The following is a 17,370-nucleotide window of genomic DNA, read 5'->3' as shown; positions in this document are numbered from 1 at the left end:
CAGAAATCAGTTTACAATAAACCTCTGTTTAATAAGAGAGAGAAAATATTTAATTTCTAAAACATTTTCTTAGCCCCCTAAGAGTATAATCAGTTCCATAGTTTGAAAATATTGAAGGAAACGTTAGAATCACACAATATTATTTATGAGGTTTTGGCCCAATGCATAATTATACTAATTAAAACTTTACTGTATATTTTTTCTTATTCTATAGTTTGAATTCAGTTACTAATAATGTTTTAGTTCAAAATTATACAAAGAAAAATATTACTTTAAATACTTTAAATACAGAAATTGAGGCTATGTGCGGTGGCTCACGCCTGTAATCCCAGCACTTTTGGAGGCCGAGGCAGGCAGATCACGAGGTCAGGAGATCGAGACCATCCTGGCAAACACGGTAAAACCCTGTCTCTACTAAAAATACAAAAAAATTAGCCGGGCATGGTGGCGGGCACCTGTAGTCCCAGCTACTCCGGAGGCTGAGGCAGGAGAATGGAGTGAACCCAGGGTGGGAGTGGGGGGGTGGGGCGGAGCTAGCAGTGAGTGGAGATGGTGCCACTGCACTCCAGCCTGGGTGACAGAGTGAGACTCCATCTCAAAAAAAAAAAAAAAAAAAAAAGAAAAGAAATTGAGTAAAACCAGCTGATAATTTCAATAAAAATTTGTATCCAGAGTAGTCAGAAGTAGTAGGTCAGCCCCCAAACCTCTCTTGATTGTAGGGGTCTAAAGGCTTTTCCTCTATGGTGATGCTTCTTCTTATCAGCATTTCTGGAAGCAAGCTGCACTTGCCTATGTTTGAAAGGCTGTACTCAGTACGCCAATTCTCCATATCTTATATAAATAGGTTTTCAGTGATTAATTTCCGGTTTCACATGATATTGCATTATAAAAATATCTCTGTGTTTCTGATGCTTTAAACACTTCTTGTGTCCTCAATGAATAATTAAGCATGACTCCCTATTCAGTTTTTATAGCTTCTATATAAAAGACTTTATAACTTTTATAAGGAAAAAACAGTATTCAGAATATGATACTCCATGGTAAAATATTGTGTTAGTCTGTTTTCACACTGCTATAAAGAAATACCCGAGACTGAGTAATTAATAAAGGAAAAGAGATTTAATTGACTCAGAGTTCTGCATGGCTGGGGAGGTCTCAGGAAACTTACCATCACTGTGGAAGGCAAAGAGAAAGCAGGCACATTCTTCACAAGGTCACAGGAAAGAGAAGCATATGTGAAGATGGAATTGTCAAACACTTATAAAACCATCAGATCTTGTGAGAACTCCCTCACTATCCCAAGAACAGCATGGGGGAAACTGCCACCATGATCCAATTTCCTCCCTCCCTTAACACATGGGGATTACAGGTCTCTCCCTTAACACGTGGAGATTACAATTTGAGGTGAGATTTGGATGGGAATGCAGAGCCAAATCATATCATTCTGCCCCTGGCCCCTCTCAAATCTCATGTCCTTTATGCATTTCAAAATGTTTCATGTCTTCCCAACAGTCCCCCAAAGTCTTAACTCATTCCAGCATTAACTCAAAAGTCCTAGTCTAAAGTCTCATCTGAGACAAGTCCCCTCCACCTAGGAGCCTGCAAAATCTAAAGCAAGTTATTAATAGTTACTTCCAAGATACAATGAGGGGGCAAGCATTGGATAAATGCTCCTATTCTAAATAGGATAAATTGGCCAAAATAAAGGGGTTACAGGCCCCATGGAAGTCTGAAATCCAACCGGGCAGTTATTAAATCTTAAAGCCACAAAATAATCTCTTTTGACTTCATGTCTCACATCCAGGGCATGCTGATGCAAAGGGTGGCTCCCACAGCCTTGGGCAGCTCCGCCCCTGTGACTTTGCAGGGTTCAGTCCCCATGGCTGCTCTCATGGGCTGGTGTTGAGTGTCTGTGGCTTTTGCAGGTACATGGTGTAAGCTGTCAGTGGATCTATCACTCTGGGGTCTGGAGGACAGTGGCCCTATTCTCACAGCTCCATTAGGCAGTACCCCAGTTGGGACTTTGTGTGAGGGCTCCAACCCCACATTTCCCTTCTGCACTGCCCAAACAGAGGTTCTCTATGAGGGCTCCACCCATGCAACAGAATTCTGCCTGGACATCCAGGCATTTTTCATACATCCACTGAAATCTAGGCGGAGGTTTACAAACCTCAATTCTTGACTTCTGTGCACCTGCACACCCAAAACCATGTGGAAGCTGCCAAGCCTTGAAGCTTGCACCCTCTGAAGCCACAGCCTGAACTGTACTTTGTTCCCTGTTAGGTTGGAGCTGGAGCAGCTGGGATGCAGGGCACCAAATCACAAGGGTGCACACAGCAGTGGGGCCTTGAGCCCAGCCTACAAAACAGTTTTTCCCTACTAGGCCTCTGGACCTGTGATGGGAGGGGCTTCCATGAATTTCTCAGATGTGCTCTAAAGACATTTTCCCCATTGTCTTGGCTATTAATATTTGGCTCCTTTTTGCTTATGCAAATTTCTGCAGCTGGCTTGAATTTCTCCCCAGAAAATGGGTTTTTCTTTTCTACCACACAGTCAGTCTGCAAATTTTCCAAACTTTTATGTTCTGTCACCTCTTGGATGCTTTGATGCTTAGAAATTTCTTCTGCCAGATTCCCTAAATCATCTCTCTCAAGTTCAGAGTTCCACAGATCTCTAGGGCAGGGGCAAATGGTCACCAGTCTCTTTGCTAAAGCATAGCAAGAGTCACCTTTACTCCAGTTCCCAACAAGTTCCTTAACTCCATTTGAGACCACTTCAGCCTGGGCTTCATTGCCCACACCACTATCAACATTTGGTTAAAACCATGCAACAAGTCTCTAGGAAGTTCTAAACTTCCCCACCTCTTCCTGTCTTCTTCTGAGCCCTCCAAACTTTTCCAATCTATGCCCATTACTCAGTTCCAAAGTCTCTTCCACATGTTCAGCTTATTTTTATAGTAGTGCCCCACTACGTTGGTACCAATTTCCTGTATTAGTCCATTTTCACACTGCTATAAAATACCTGAGACTGGGTAATTTAGGAAAGAGGTTTAATTGACTCACAGTTCCACACGGCTGGGGAGGCCTCAGGAAACTTGCAATCGTGGCAGAAGGTGAGGGAGAAGCAAGAACCTTCTTCACATGGCGACAGGAGGGAGAAGCATGAAGAAGGAACTTTCAAATGCTTATAAAACCATCACATCTCATGAGAATGTACTCACTATCACGAGAGTCTTCTTCACATGGCGACAGGAGGGAGAAGCACGAAGAAGGAACTTTCCAATACTTATAAAACAATCACATCTCATGAGAATGCATTCACTATCACAAGAACAGCACGGGGGAAATCGCCCCTATGATCCAAGCAGCTCTTTTCCTTAGACACGTGGGGATTACAGGTCCTTCCCTCGATATGTGGGGATTACAATTCGAGATGAGATTTGGGTGGGGACACAGAGCCAAACCCTATCAAATATGCTAACTTAAAAAACAAAAGTTTGCATAGGAGATACAAATTTGTAGAACATAAAGGTAAAATTCGTCAGCAAAGTACTATTGCATTTTAATTTCAAAGGGACTAAATTATACATGGTTTAAGTTTTTACCTGAAGATGTACATTAGAACTAATTATTTTGTTTTTTAGTTTTAATGAGGAAAGTTTAAATATCTGTTTTTAAAGTCTCCATGAATACTTGTTCTATTCTACTAATATCTCTCACCTAGCAGTACTGTTTTTCAACAAACCTTTCTTTTTTGGATACCTACTATGCATGGTCAGTGCTAAATTGTCAATAGGATAGGATCCAAAGGTAAATTTGATAAAAATTCCTATCCTAGGGAGAGATAGAAAAATACATGTACTTTTTTTTTTTATTATACTGTAAGTTCTGAGATACATGTGCAGAACATGCACGTTTGTTACATAGGTATACATGTACCATGGTGGTTTGCTGCACCCATCAACCTATCATCTACGTTAGATATTTCTCCTAATGCTATCCCTCCCCTAGGCCTCACTCCCTTACAGGCCCTGGTGTGTGATGTTTCCCTCCATATGTCCACGTGTTCTCGTTGTTAAACTTCCACTTATGAGTGAGAATATGTGGTGTTTGGTTTCTGTTCCTGTGTTGGCTGAGAATACATTTAATTAGAATTAATTAACTACTTAGAGAAGTACTTCTAAAATTATTTTGGTGTCAGGACTCCTTCAATCTCTTCAAAATTATTGGGGATCCTAAAGAATTTTTGTTTGTTTAGCTTATATCTATCAATATTTACCACATTAGAAATTAAAACTGAAAAAACTTCAAATACAAGTATACGATAATAATGCATTCCTTTAAGTGTCAGTATGATAATATTATCCCATGTCATGCAGCCACTGCAAAACTGTACTGTACATACACTTATGAGAAAATGAGAATGAAAATGCAAAAATGTCTTAGCATTAGTGATAAAATATTCTTGACTTTACGAAGCCTCTGAAAGGGTCTTTGAGATCCCCAGAGACTACAAGTTATCAATCAGTAGACTAGAGGAGATGTTTGATGCTATAGTTGATATGTCATCAAAACATCATGATGATACAGGAGAGAGAGAGAGTAATTTACATCAATCAATGATTAAATTTGCTAATGATTACCACCTCGCTAATACTGGTCTCCAATTGATCCTAGATTTCAATAAAAATCAAATAAATGAAATAAATAGCAATAATAGTTTTTATCAAGTAGTTCAGTTCATGAAACGAAGGCATTCCCCTGCCACCTTGTGGCAAGGTATCCTAATTAGGTATTAAAGGTTTTTTGGTTTTTTAGTTTTTTGTTTGTTTGTTTTTTACAATTACAATATATTTTTAGTTGCAAATTTAGAGTTTTTTTAAATGTTGAGTCTACCACTTAACATTATAAAATTATATTTAGGACCTCTGAAACATGCCAACCTAATTCTAAATAGTTCTTCAATACAATAAAAGCAAATAGTCTAAAATCCAACTGTGTTTTAAAGAACCAATAATTACGCAAAGTTTCCATAGTGCTTTGAATATAGTTGGACTTCTAAATTTCAAGATGACAAAAAGGTAAGTTTTCTTTGTTATTCTCTAATGCATTTTCTCACCATGTAGTAAAAGAAACAGTAAGAGGAGTTTACAACTGCTACTACATTTAAGTTTTGTGAGCTCAACCTGGGGTGGGAGGTTGAGAAAATGTCCTAGAAAAGATCACTGTAGCAGACTGATTCCACTCTATCCAGGGAAGTTCCTAAAGGAATGTATGTTGCTGCAGCAAATGAAATATCTCAGTACACGGATACCTGGAAAGAGCAAGTGGGGCAGCAATGGAGGACCAAAAGAACTTCAATCCTAAGAAAAATGGTAGGATGATACAAAATTATCTAATGCTATTACTCTTTCTTGGGTTAAACCATATTATCTTCCTTATGTCTTGTTTCTAACCATGACAATAAGACTAGATTTTATTATTTTACTGAGGCACTTTTGAGCTTTTGTAAATCAGTAACTTACTGATAATCTTCATAAGCTTTTAGCATCCTTCCCAATCTTGAGAAGTACAATATAGCATAGTGTAGTGGTGCCAACCTGGGAGGATGTGAACATTTTGCAAGATACCTGAACATGAAGAGTTTTAAAGGAATCAATTTTCTGACACTTTACTTCCATATGTAGCTTTTCCCCAAAATTGTTCTGCCAGAAAGCAAGACTATATTCACAAAAGCCCAAGTACCACTTTATAAAGGATATGCAAATTCCTCATTCATTTTATAACTTACTAAAGTGCATTACTCTGAAGGCTAAACAAGTCTGGGTGCCTAAGGAAGGGGAAGTCTTTTCTAGTGATTAATCATAGCACCATCAACCTAGAGGGCTTTTAGGCTCTCCCAGCTTCATACATACTTTTGTTAAGGATAAAGCCCAGAAGTAGAAACTGGTATTTTTGCCACTTAAGAATGTGGTGAATTCAGGTATGTATAAAGGTATAAATTTTTATTTCACAATGTTGCTTATTTCCTTCTTTGGTGTTTTGTTTGTTTGTTTGTTTTTTGACAAGGTCTTGCTCTGAGACAAGGTCTTGCTCTGTCACCCAGGCTGGATGCAGCAGCACAATCTTGGCTCATTACAACCTCTACCTCCAGAACCAAGGGATTCTCCCAAGTAGCTGGTACTACGGGCACACACCACCATGTCTAGCTAACTTCCATATTTTTTATAGAGATGGGTTTCACTGTGTTGCCCAGGCTGGTCTCAAACTCCTGGGCTCAAGCAATCATCCCCTCTCAGCCTCCCAAAGTGCTGGCATTACAGGTGTGAGCCACTGTGCCCAGACTTCTTTTGTCTCCTATTTCATAAAAATTCTTTTTTGAACTCCCAGAAGGAAGTTCATTAAGGAAATAGCAGACAGAGCATCAGTAACAATTGTTAAATGCTTAAAAATAATATTTTCTGCATATTTAAATGACAGGAAAGCTTTCCTATGCTTCTCAATATTATTCTCTAATATTTGAAAGCACCAAAGAATAACCTAAAAACACAGGGTAGTAAAGCTTTGTTTTAAATATGATTGATTATTTTCTGGAAATATTGAAAAATTTAAAATACATTAGAAAAAACCATGGTTAAAATTGTAATGAAATTTCTTTCAGACTTAATGTTTTTTGTTCAATAGTGATTAAAATCTGTTTTTTCAAGTCATGTCATGTGAGATTTATCCTGATTACCATGAATTCTCCTCTTACTTGATCATAAAAATGTTAAATATTTTCTATCTCTTTTTAATAAAAGTTAAAATTATAAACTAGCTATCAGACCAATTGTCACGTCTGTGACAGCTTTTGTTTCAAATTATGTTTCAAGGAACATTTGTGTAGCAGAAAACCTTGGAAAAAAGAGATAGTGTCATCACCCCTGGGCACAGAAGGCAGAATTGTTTTTGACCAAGATAATAAAGAAAATATTCCCCTTTGGGGAAAAGGTTGAGTGGGTTTACTAGCAGACCCTTTAAAAGATCGAGAGTTTCCCAAGCTTGGGATTTCTCAGCTGTTACAGAAATCTACTGCGAGCACATTGTTCTCCAGGTGGCTTGGTGGACAAAGGAAGCCAATGTAAACATGGAGTTCACACTACTCACTGCCTGCTGTGTTGTCAGTATTAAAGTTCTTTGTCTCTGACCCAGAAGTCTCATGTCTTCTTGTCAGCATCTGTGAAACTGTGGCAGGCTCATTTGGTAACTTGCAGACAGGGTAAAATCTCAGGCCTTTCACAGTTCTTGCCAGGATTAACACTTTGCAAATGGAAGGTACAAGCCTAAGGCAGCAAAGAAAACGGAAGGAAGGAGAAGAGAGGCAAGCAGTGTACTATACTGATTACCATAACAAAACCACAAAGAGACATAGCAAGTTGTTTAGCAGTCACAGTCACTCTGTGTTTTAGACTTTTCTGGAAGGGTTAAAAGGAGGAACTTCCATTCTGAGTAGTCCATGAGAGGAAAAGGAGGGGGAAATTTTCTCCTTGGCTCCCTTCCACCTCCTCTTCTCCTTGATCAAGATTTACATCCACAGTGATCTAGCTCTCCCATACCTCTTGGTTACATCTTGGTGACTGCTCAGAAAACCAGGTCCTATTCTTTAAGTATAGTGTCTTACTCAAATATGAAAGTGAAAGAGTGACTTTGTGCAAATAAAGTGCTGACCATGGCAGAGAAAGGAGGGTGTGGACAAGAGAATTAGAGATCGTGTCCAAGGTTTCTATTTTAATATAACGTGTAACAAATTTACTTGCATGTCAAACAGTTCCTATGTTTTTTCTTTCCATAAAATTGAATAGGAACCTGAGTTTTCAGCTGATTACTTACACACACACAAACAACAACAACAAGAAGCATTCACTTTTGTGACCTATGATACTTAGTAATTCCAAGTAGGAGTTACTGGGAAAAACATGCATAGATCAATGCAGAATCCTGTCCATTTATATATAAATAGTGAAACTGGGGAAAATAGCCCTATTCATCTCATTAAGATGTACACTTCTAATTAAATTAAACTTTCAAATTAAACGATTATTTACCAAAATTTGTAACAGGTGTTCTTTTGATTAACTATGAACTAATATAGTTATAAAAATAACCCAGGAGAAACTGTTAAATACATAAAGTCTTTTGGTTATAAGGAAGAAAACAAAATTTAAATTTTAAACTTCTATACATATTTTTGGTATGGGAAAGCATGATAAAATGATCAATAATAAACTTTCAAGTATAAGATATTGTATAATTAGAATAAAAATCTGTGGAATGAAATTACATGGTAGAGTTACAAAAAAGAAATATGTACATTTTCATAGCTGAACAACAACTTTTCCGTGTATGTATTTTTTAGTGAGGTATTACATATTAATGGCATTCAAATTCCATTAGATGCATTTGGAAGAGTTAAGTATTTGTTTTATTCCCAATATTGGATAATTGGAGAAATTATATGCAATTACAATGAAACATTTTAAATCAACTAAAAATATGATTGAGTGTAAAATTTACAAAAAAAAAAATTTCTAGTAGGCAAGCAAACAAAAAAGTTTGAAGATATCCATTCAAGTGACCAATAGGCAATATGGCCAACTCAGATGTCATTTGAGTAAACTGACAAAGTAAAAAATGTCACCTAGTGTTATCTGGGCAATTCTGTGGTAGAGGTGACATTCAAAACTAGGTAATTTGTCAAAAGTACAAATATTTTCAATTATAAGCATGGATGTCTGTGCATGGTAAAAAGACAATAATGCTATAATCACTAGAATTATTGACTAATTTTCCTTTTCCTTTTACATGTCTATATTTTGTACTTTTTTTTTTTTTTTTTTTTTGAGGTAGGGTTTCTTTCTGTCGCCCAGGCTGGAGTGTAGTGGTGCAATCACAGCTCACTGCAGCCTTGATCCCCTAAGCTCAAGTGATCCTCTCACCTCAGCCTGTTGAGTAGCTGGAGCCATAGGTGCATGCCACCAAGCCTTGCAAATTCAAAAAAAATTATTTTTGGTAGAGACAGGATCTCACTGTGTTGCTCAGGCTGGTCTTGAACTACTGACCTCAAGTGATCCTCCCACCTCAGTCTCCCAAAGTGTTGGATTATTGGTGTGAGCCACCATGCCTGGTTTGTATTTTATTTTATTTTATTTATTTATTTTTCTTTTTTTATTACACTTTAAGTTCTAGGGTACATGTACACAACGTGCAGGTTTGATACATAGGTACACATACACCATGTTGGTGTGCTGCACCCATTAACTCATCATTTACATTAGGTATATCTCCTAATGCTATCCCTCTTCCCTCCCCCCGCCCCACAACAGACCCCAATGTGTGATGTTCCCCTTCCTGTGTCCAAGTGATCTCATTGTTCAATTCCCACCTATGACTGAGAACATATGGTGTTTGCTTTTCTGTTCTTGTGATAGTTTGCTGAGAATGATGGTTTCCAGCTACATCCATGTCCCTACAAAGGACATGAACTCATCCTTTTTTATGGCTGCATAGTATTCCATGGTGTATATGTGCCACATTTTCTTAATCCAATCTGTCATTGATGGAGATTAGGGTTGGTTTCAAGTCTTTCCTATTGCGAATAGTGCCACAATAAACATATGTGTGCATGTGTCTTTATAGCAGCATGATTTATAATCTTTTAGGTATATACCCAGTAATGGGATGGTTGGGTCAAATGGTATTTCTAGTTCTAGATCCTTGAGGAATTGCCACATTGTCTTTCGCAATGGTTGAACTAGTTTACAATCCCACCAACAGTGTAAAAGTGTTCCTATCTCTCCATATCCTCTCCAGCACCTGTTGTTTCCTGACTTTTTAATGATCGCCATTCTAACTGGTGTGAGATGGTATCTCATTGTGGTTTTGATTTGCATTTCTCTGATGGCCAGTGATGATGAGCATTTTTTCATGTATCTGTTGGCTGCATAAATATCTTCTTTTGAGAAGTGTCTGTTCATATCCTTTGCCCACTTTTTGATGGGGTTCTTTGTTTTTTTCTTGTAAATTCGTTTGAGTTCTTTGTAGGTTCTGGATATCAGCCCTTTGTCAGATGAGTAGATAGCAAACATTTTCTGCCATTCTGTAGGTTGCCTGTTCACTCTGATGGTAGTTTCTTTTGCTGTGCAGAAGCTCTTTAGTTTAATTGGACAGAATTTGTCAATTTTGGCTTTTGTTGCCATTGCTTTTGGTGTTTTAGACATGAAGTCCTTGCCCATGCCTATGTCCTGAATGGTATTGCCTAGGTTTTCTTCTAGAGTTTTTATGGTTTTAGGTCTAACATTTAAGTCTCTAATCCATCTTGAATTGATTTTTGTATAAGGTGTAAGGAAGGGATCCAGTTTCAGCTTTCTACTTATGGATAGCCAGTTTTCTGAGCACCATTTATTAAATAGGGAATCCTTTCCCCATTTCTTGTTTTTGTCAGGTTTGTCAAAGATCAGATGGCTGTAGATGTGTGGTGTTATTTCTGAGGGCTCTGTTCTGTTCCATTGGTCTATATCTCTGTTTGGTACCAGTACCATGCTGTCTTGGTTACTGTAGCCTTGTAGTATAGTTTGAAGTCAGGTAGTATGATGCCTCCAGCTTTGTTCTTTTGACTTAGGACTGTCTTGGCAATGCAGGCTCTTTTTTGGTTCCATATGAACTTTAAAGCAGTTTTTTCCAATTCTGTGAAGAAAGTCATTGGTAGCTTAATGGAGATGACATCGAATCTATAAATTACCTTGGGCAGTATGGCCATTTTCACGATATTGATTCTTCCTATCCATGAGCATGGAATGTTCTTCCATTTGTTTGTGTCCTCTTTTATTTCATTGAGCAGTGGTTTACAGTTCTCCTTGAAGAGGTCCTTTACATCCCTTGTAAGTTGGATTCCTAGGTATTTTCTTCTCTTTGAAGCAATTGTGAATGGGAGTTCACACATGATTTGGTTCTCTGTCTGTCTGTTATTGGTGTATAAGAATGCCAGTGACTTTTGCACATTGATTTTGTATCCTGAGACTTTGCTGAAGTTGCTTATCAGCTTAAGGAGATTTTGGGCTGAGACGATGGGGTTTTCTAAATATACAATCATGTCATCTGCAAACAGGGACAATTTGACTTCCTCTTTTCCTAATTGAATACCCTTTATTTCTTTCTCCTGACTGATTGCCCTGGCCAGAACTTCCAACACTATGTTGAATAGGAGTGGTGAGAGAGGGCATTCCTGTCTTGTGCCAGTTTTCAAGGGGAATAGTTCCAGTTTTTGCCCATTCAGTATGATATTGGCTGTGAGTTTGTCATAAACAGCTCTTATTATTTTGAGTATGTTCCATCAATACCGAATTTATCGAGAATTTTTATCATGAAGGGCTGTTGAATTTTGTCAAAGGCCTTTTCTGCATCTATTGAGATAATCACGTGGTTTTTGTCTTTGGTTCTGTTTATATGCTGGATTACGTTTATTGATTTGCATATGTTGAACCAGCCTTGCATCCTAGGGATGAAGCCCACTTGATCAAGGTGGATAAGCTTTTTGATACGCTGCTGGATTTGGTTTGGTCTGGCTTGTATTGTATACAATTTCCGGAATAAGTGTGTGTAACTTTTACTAACCAGAGAAAGTACATGTGCATACCATATTTCATCAAATCAATAACAACACTGTTTATGAGATACACAATTATCTTTTGTTTCACTGGGAAGAAACACTGCCCATTGGAGCCATGACCTGATGTTAATTGCCATTGATTATAAGATGACTCACAATTTCAGAAGTGTTAAAATGTAAAGAAATTGCTTTAGAATGAATGGATTACAGTATTTTGTATAATCAATGTTTTTAATTTTCCTATTAAAGTATCATTTGCATACATTAAATTCACCCATATTAGTGTACAGTTCTGTGAGTTTTGACAAATGAAAAGTTATATAATTACCCTGCCACCAAAAGCAAGATGTAGAACAGTTCAATCACTCTTTAAAATTCTCCCATGTTCCTTTGTAGTCATTTCCACCCCATATCATGAGTCTGACAACTATGAACCTGTGCTTTATTCCCATAGTTCTCCCTTTTCCAGAATGTCATATAAAAATAATCATATAGTATGCAGCCTTTAAGTTTGACTTCTTTCACTTGGCATGATACTTTTGAGGTTTATCTATATTCTTGTGCACATCCATGGTTCATTCCTTTTTTTTTTTTTTTTTTTTTTGCTGAGTAGCATTTCATTGTGTAAATGAAACACAGTTAGCTTTTTCATTCCTTAGTTAAAGGACATTTAGACATTTAGGTTGGTTTGAGTTTTTGGAGAATACAAATAAAACTGTCATAAACATTTATCTACATTGTTTTTGTCAGAATATAATATTTGTTTGTTTCTTCTATTTTCTTTTCTTTTCTTTTAGAGACAGAGTCTTGCTCTGTTGCCCAGGCTGGAGTACAGTGGCACGATTTGGGCTCACTGCAACCTCTGCCTCCCAGGTCAAGAGATTCTCCTGCCTTAGCCTCCCGTGTAGCTGGGATTACAGGGGTGCACCACTGTGCCTGGTTAATTTTTTGTATTTTTAGTAGAGATGGGGTTTTGCCATGTTGGCCAGGCTGGTCTTGAACTCCTGACCTCAAGTAATCTGCCCAACTCACCCTTCCAAAGTGCTGTGATTACAGGTGTGAGCTACTGTGCCTGGCCAGAATATAATTTTTTATTCCACTTGAGTAAATACTGAGTAACAGCTTGCTGGGTCATGTACTAAGTGTGTGTTTAATGTTATTAGAAACTGACAGACTGTTTTCCAAAGTGGCTACACCATCTTGCATTTCCTCCAGCCATATTTGATAGTTCCAGTTGCTTCACATTCTTGCTAGCAGCAGTGAATATTGTCAGGTTTTGTTGTTATTTCTATTCTGATAGGTAAATAGTTACACTTCCCAGTAGTTTTCCTAGTGACAAATTGGGTTGAGCATCTGTTCAGTTGCTTATTTGCCATGTGTACCTCTTCTTTGGTGAAGTGTCTGTTCAAATATTTTGCCTGTTAAAAAAAATTGGTTGGTTGGTTGCTCAAAATTGAGTTTTGAGAATCCTTTATATATTCTGAATACAAGTCTTTTATCAGATTGTGATTTACAGTTTCAGCAAGTTCCCAGGTGCTGCTGATACTGCTGTGGTTTGGGGAGTAGAAATAGCTGCCCACAGGGCTTCTTAAACTTTAACATCCATAAAAACCACCTGGGGTGTGATGGGACCCAGTAGATCTGGGGCACACCTGAGATTCGGCACTACCAACCAGCTCTAAGAAGAACTCTGATGCTTCTGTGTTCACAGCTTTGGCAGAAAGGGCTTAACGGAACCACAGAAGGATTCCAAGGAAGAGTTACATTTCAGCCAAGATTGAAGGATGAGTATATTTCTCCAGGAAGTTACAGGGTAGAGAATAATAGAAGGCGAGAGAGGAAGAAAAGAGAAGGATAATTTTGCAGAGGGCATAACATGACCCATGCCAGGTCGAATGAAAAAGGCAAAGACATTGGGGATGGAAGATGACCTGTTACTGAGAGGTAAGTCATATTACAAAAGTCATGTTTGAATTTTCTTTCCTGTAGGTAGAAGTACATTGAAATATTTCAATCAGGAGAGTCATGTGATCAGACTGTCAGTATAGAAATATGTCTCTGACAGTAGAATAAAAGTATGATTGGAAAAGAAACTGGAGGCTGGAAAACCAGTTGTTGCAATTGTGCAGTGAGAAATGACGGATGTTTTAATTAAGGAATTACAATGGGGTGAAAGAGGAGGAGCCACATTAAGCGATGTTTAGGAAGAACAATCAACATGACTAGGTAAAAACTGGATGAAGGGGAGAGAGCAGGGGAAAGCTAGATGCAAACTGGGTGGTGTTATTTACCAGAATAAGGAATGTGTGTTTAAGGACTAAGTTTTGTGCAGAAGATGACCAGGTTCGTCAGATATGCTGAGGTTAAGGTAATTCCTGTATAGCCACCTGCAAATGTCTACAAGATATTTGTAAAAGGATGGAGGGCAGAAGAGATGAACGGGTCGAAGTCATGAACTTGGTAGTAATCTGGTTCTGAGTGTTAATTGAAGTGAAGTTCCTTGATGAAATCTACAGAATACAAAAGAGATTAAAAGAGCCAAAGTCTCTTTTGCATCCAAGAGACACTCACATCCAAGAGGTAAATGAAAGAGGGGATCCAGTGAAAGAAAGGGAGGCATTTCTTTCAATAGGGGAAATTATTTTAATTTGAAATCCAGCGAGGAGGCAATATCAGTCTCAAGGAGTTGATTTGAAATTCTTTCTTTTAATATTTAATATATATGTTCACCCCTTATAGGTAGTAGATAAAATATTCTCCATTTTCATAATTTTCCTAAGATAAAAGATAATGATCATTTAATGTATGTTTAACTTTTGGTTTGTGGAAGGTCTTTCATGCTTTGTTTTCTATTTAAGTCTTCAATTACTTCTCAGTAGAGAGCAAAACAAGAAAAATTGTGATTTCCTTCCTTGCATCTAAATCTGTATTTAATAACTGAATGTCTGCAAACAGTACCAGGCAATGCAGTAATTATAAGATTACTAAAGGGCATTGTTGGTATGAACATATTTCATTTAGATGCAAACTTTGGTGCTGTATTTCAGACACTTCGGAAATACACTGATCCATACTAGAAATTAGCAGAGATTTACAACATATTGATACTAACGGTTCATCACATGTTTACAAATATTTCTCTATTATTTGCTCCCAAGATAACAATTACCATAGGTTTATGAAAGGACGTGATCTAGCTCTTCTGCTCCATATTATGTTTCAAGAAGGACTTGAATTGAAGGACTTGCAATTGAATCTTTAACCACATAGATTAAGTACTGATTCTTCTATTTCTTAGGTATTATTCTTGGGCAAGTTGGTTCAGTTTATTTCAACAATTTTTTTACTAAATTTCTATTATTACCAAGTACTGGAGAAACAAAGCTAAATGAAATATAAATATGTATAGAACATTTCATAATAATAAGAGAAGTAGGCACAGGGCGCTGTGAGTTTGAAAGAGATTCTTCTTATTCAGCTTGAGGAATAAGAGGTGGCCAGCATTTCTGGAGGAGAGATGCCCGAGGTGATTTTTAGTCATGGAAGTCATCACCTTTTCTCCACCCCAAACCTGGTCACACATGTTTGTGTCTAAAACTCTCTTTTATTCCACTAAAAGAGAACAAAAATGCAGTGCACAATGAATAATAGGGTGTGCCTGGGGAACCAAATGTAGTTTTGTATTACCAGAAATTAAAACATGAGATGTGGATTTGTTGAAGTTCAGGCAGATGTCATGGAGGCTTCACAGGCTCGGATGAAAGCTTGGCACGTAATTGAAGTGATTTGTTGACATAAGAAAAGTAGTCACAGTTAAATCTGCATTGCTGTTACATAACTCTGGTGGCAATGTGTAGGGTGTATTTGAAGGGGGCAAATCTGGAACCATTTTTAATGCTTCAATGAGGCATGATAAGGGCTTGAACTTGGCCATGACAAAGTCGGGGAAAGGAAGGGCACAATTAAGAAAAAGTAAGGAGGTAACTACTTATGACAGTGCTTGTTGAGCTAGAAAAAGCACAGCTTTAAGAGCGAGTGAGGCCTGAACTTGAACCCCAGCTTAATTACTTAAAAGCTTGAGCCTTTTACAAGTGACGGTAATTCTTGATTTTCTGTAATCCTGAAAGCGAGGGTGACTTTGCTTTGTGTCATCCTAGAGATTAGGCATAATTTAAAGCACCTAAAATAAATAATTACCAAAGGTCGGTTCCTGGTTAACATAAGTAAACAAACCTGTTTCCCCTATACTTCCTTGTACCTAAATTTCCCCTGTACCTACTTACTTGTACCTAAATTCCCCTACACTTCCTTTTACCTAATCCTTGCCCTCTGCCTCAGGGTAAGAGAACAGCTGCCTTCAGTTTATTCTCCCCAGAAGCTACACAGAGCCGTCTGACCTGTCAGAAGGTTTGCACCCTCTCCATATTTCTCCCACCACACTGACCAGTCTCCTACATGACCTTTCAGGCTCTTAGCTTAAATGCCATGTGAATAGGGTCATTGTTTTAGGTTATGGATTTCTTCTTATTAAGGGACACTATGTAAGAGTCCTTTCAAAACTATCATAGAGAGAAATACTTGCTATAAATAATATAATAATAATAATAATAATAATAATAATAATAGCAAGCAGGATGAAAAACAGTGGCTGGAAGAATGTCATCTGTCAGTGGATACGTTCATTCATGGGCAGGCTCTACTTTTCATGTGTTAACTCTTCCCATTTTACAGATAAGAACACGTAGAAAGGCTGAGGTGGGCAGATCACAAGATCAGGAGATCGAGACCATCCTGGCTAACGGTGAAACCCTGTCTCTACTAAAAATACAAAAAACTAGCTGGGCGTGGTGGCGGGTGCCTGTAGTCCCAGCTACTCGGGAAGCTGAGGAAGGAGAATGGTGTGAATCTGGGAGGCAGAGGTTGCAGTGAGCCAAGATCATACCACTGCACTCCAGCCTGGGCAACAGAGCGAGACTCTGTCTCAAAAAAAAGAAAACAAACAAACAAACAAACAAAAAACCCCCAAAAAACACGTAGAGAAAACCATGGAAATTAATAAGCTTTTCAGAAAAATATACACTCTCCCACTTCATATTCAAAGATTAAACTCGACATGGATGTTGAGGACTTGAATAGAAAGAGAAGTAACACCTGATTTCTACTTCTCAAATGCATTTTGAGATCCTTCTCATGTCCCCAAGTTTGATATCAGGTGTTCTATCCTGAAGTGGCATAGCCTTGGTGGACTCTTCTCATTGGGTGAATTACCACCAAGATTAGTAATTATCATTAGAATTATTGTGATGGATAAATTCAGTTGTAATTATCATTATGGTTTATCTAATTTTCCCTGCTGGCTTATGTTAACACTTTTTGGTAAGACTACAAGCAACTGTCTCCAGTTAAAAAAGAAAAGTTAAATGCACTCTGAGAATTATTTCATATATCTATTATCTACCTTCACTTGTGATACCAAAGAAGTAGTTTATAGGGCACAGATGCTTCAGCAATGTTGAGTGTATAAGTCATACATCGGTTGGAATACAAAGGGTTTTGAAATGCTCTAAATCCAACTCAGACTGGTACTAACTTATGAATAAGCAATTTTTTTTGGACAACTATTGAGTATCATGTCCATATGTGTTTTTCTAAAGGCTTTTAAATGGTGTTTTGATTCTAAGTGTCAATTGCTGCATTTCATCAAGTAACTGCCACAGGCCCCTGCCC

At 37.8% G+C, this 17,370-nt stretch overlaps 1 long non-coding RNA gene across 1 annotated transcript in view; it reads left to right on the top strand.

Moving 5' to 3' along the window:
* LOC103884589 overlaps positions 1-16,445 on the top strand; it is a 107,257-nt gene extending 90,812 nt beyond the window's left edge. Inside the window, exon 4 of the long non-coding RNA XR_002522170.2 lies at positions 13,355-16,445. This is a non-coding gene — a long non-coding RNA (uncharacterized LOC103884589). The remainder of the gene's footprint in view (positions 1-13,354) is intronic.
* Positions 16,446-17,370: the final 925 nt, after the last annotated feature.

The sequence above is a fragment of the Papio anubis genome, chromosome 3 (assembly GCF_008728515.1).
Source record: "Papio anubis isolate 15944 chromosome 3, Panubis1.0, whole genome shotgun sequence".
Taxonomy (NCBI): domain Eukaryota; kingdom Metazoa; phylum Chordata; class Mammalia; order Primates; family Cercopithecidae; genus Papio; species Papio anubis.
The sequence above is the reverse complement of the archived record's forward strand: the minus strand, read 5'-3'. Positions and strand labels throughout refer to the sequence as shown.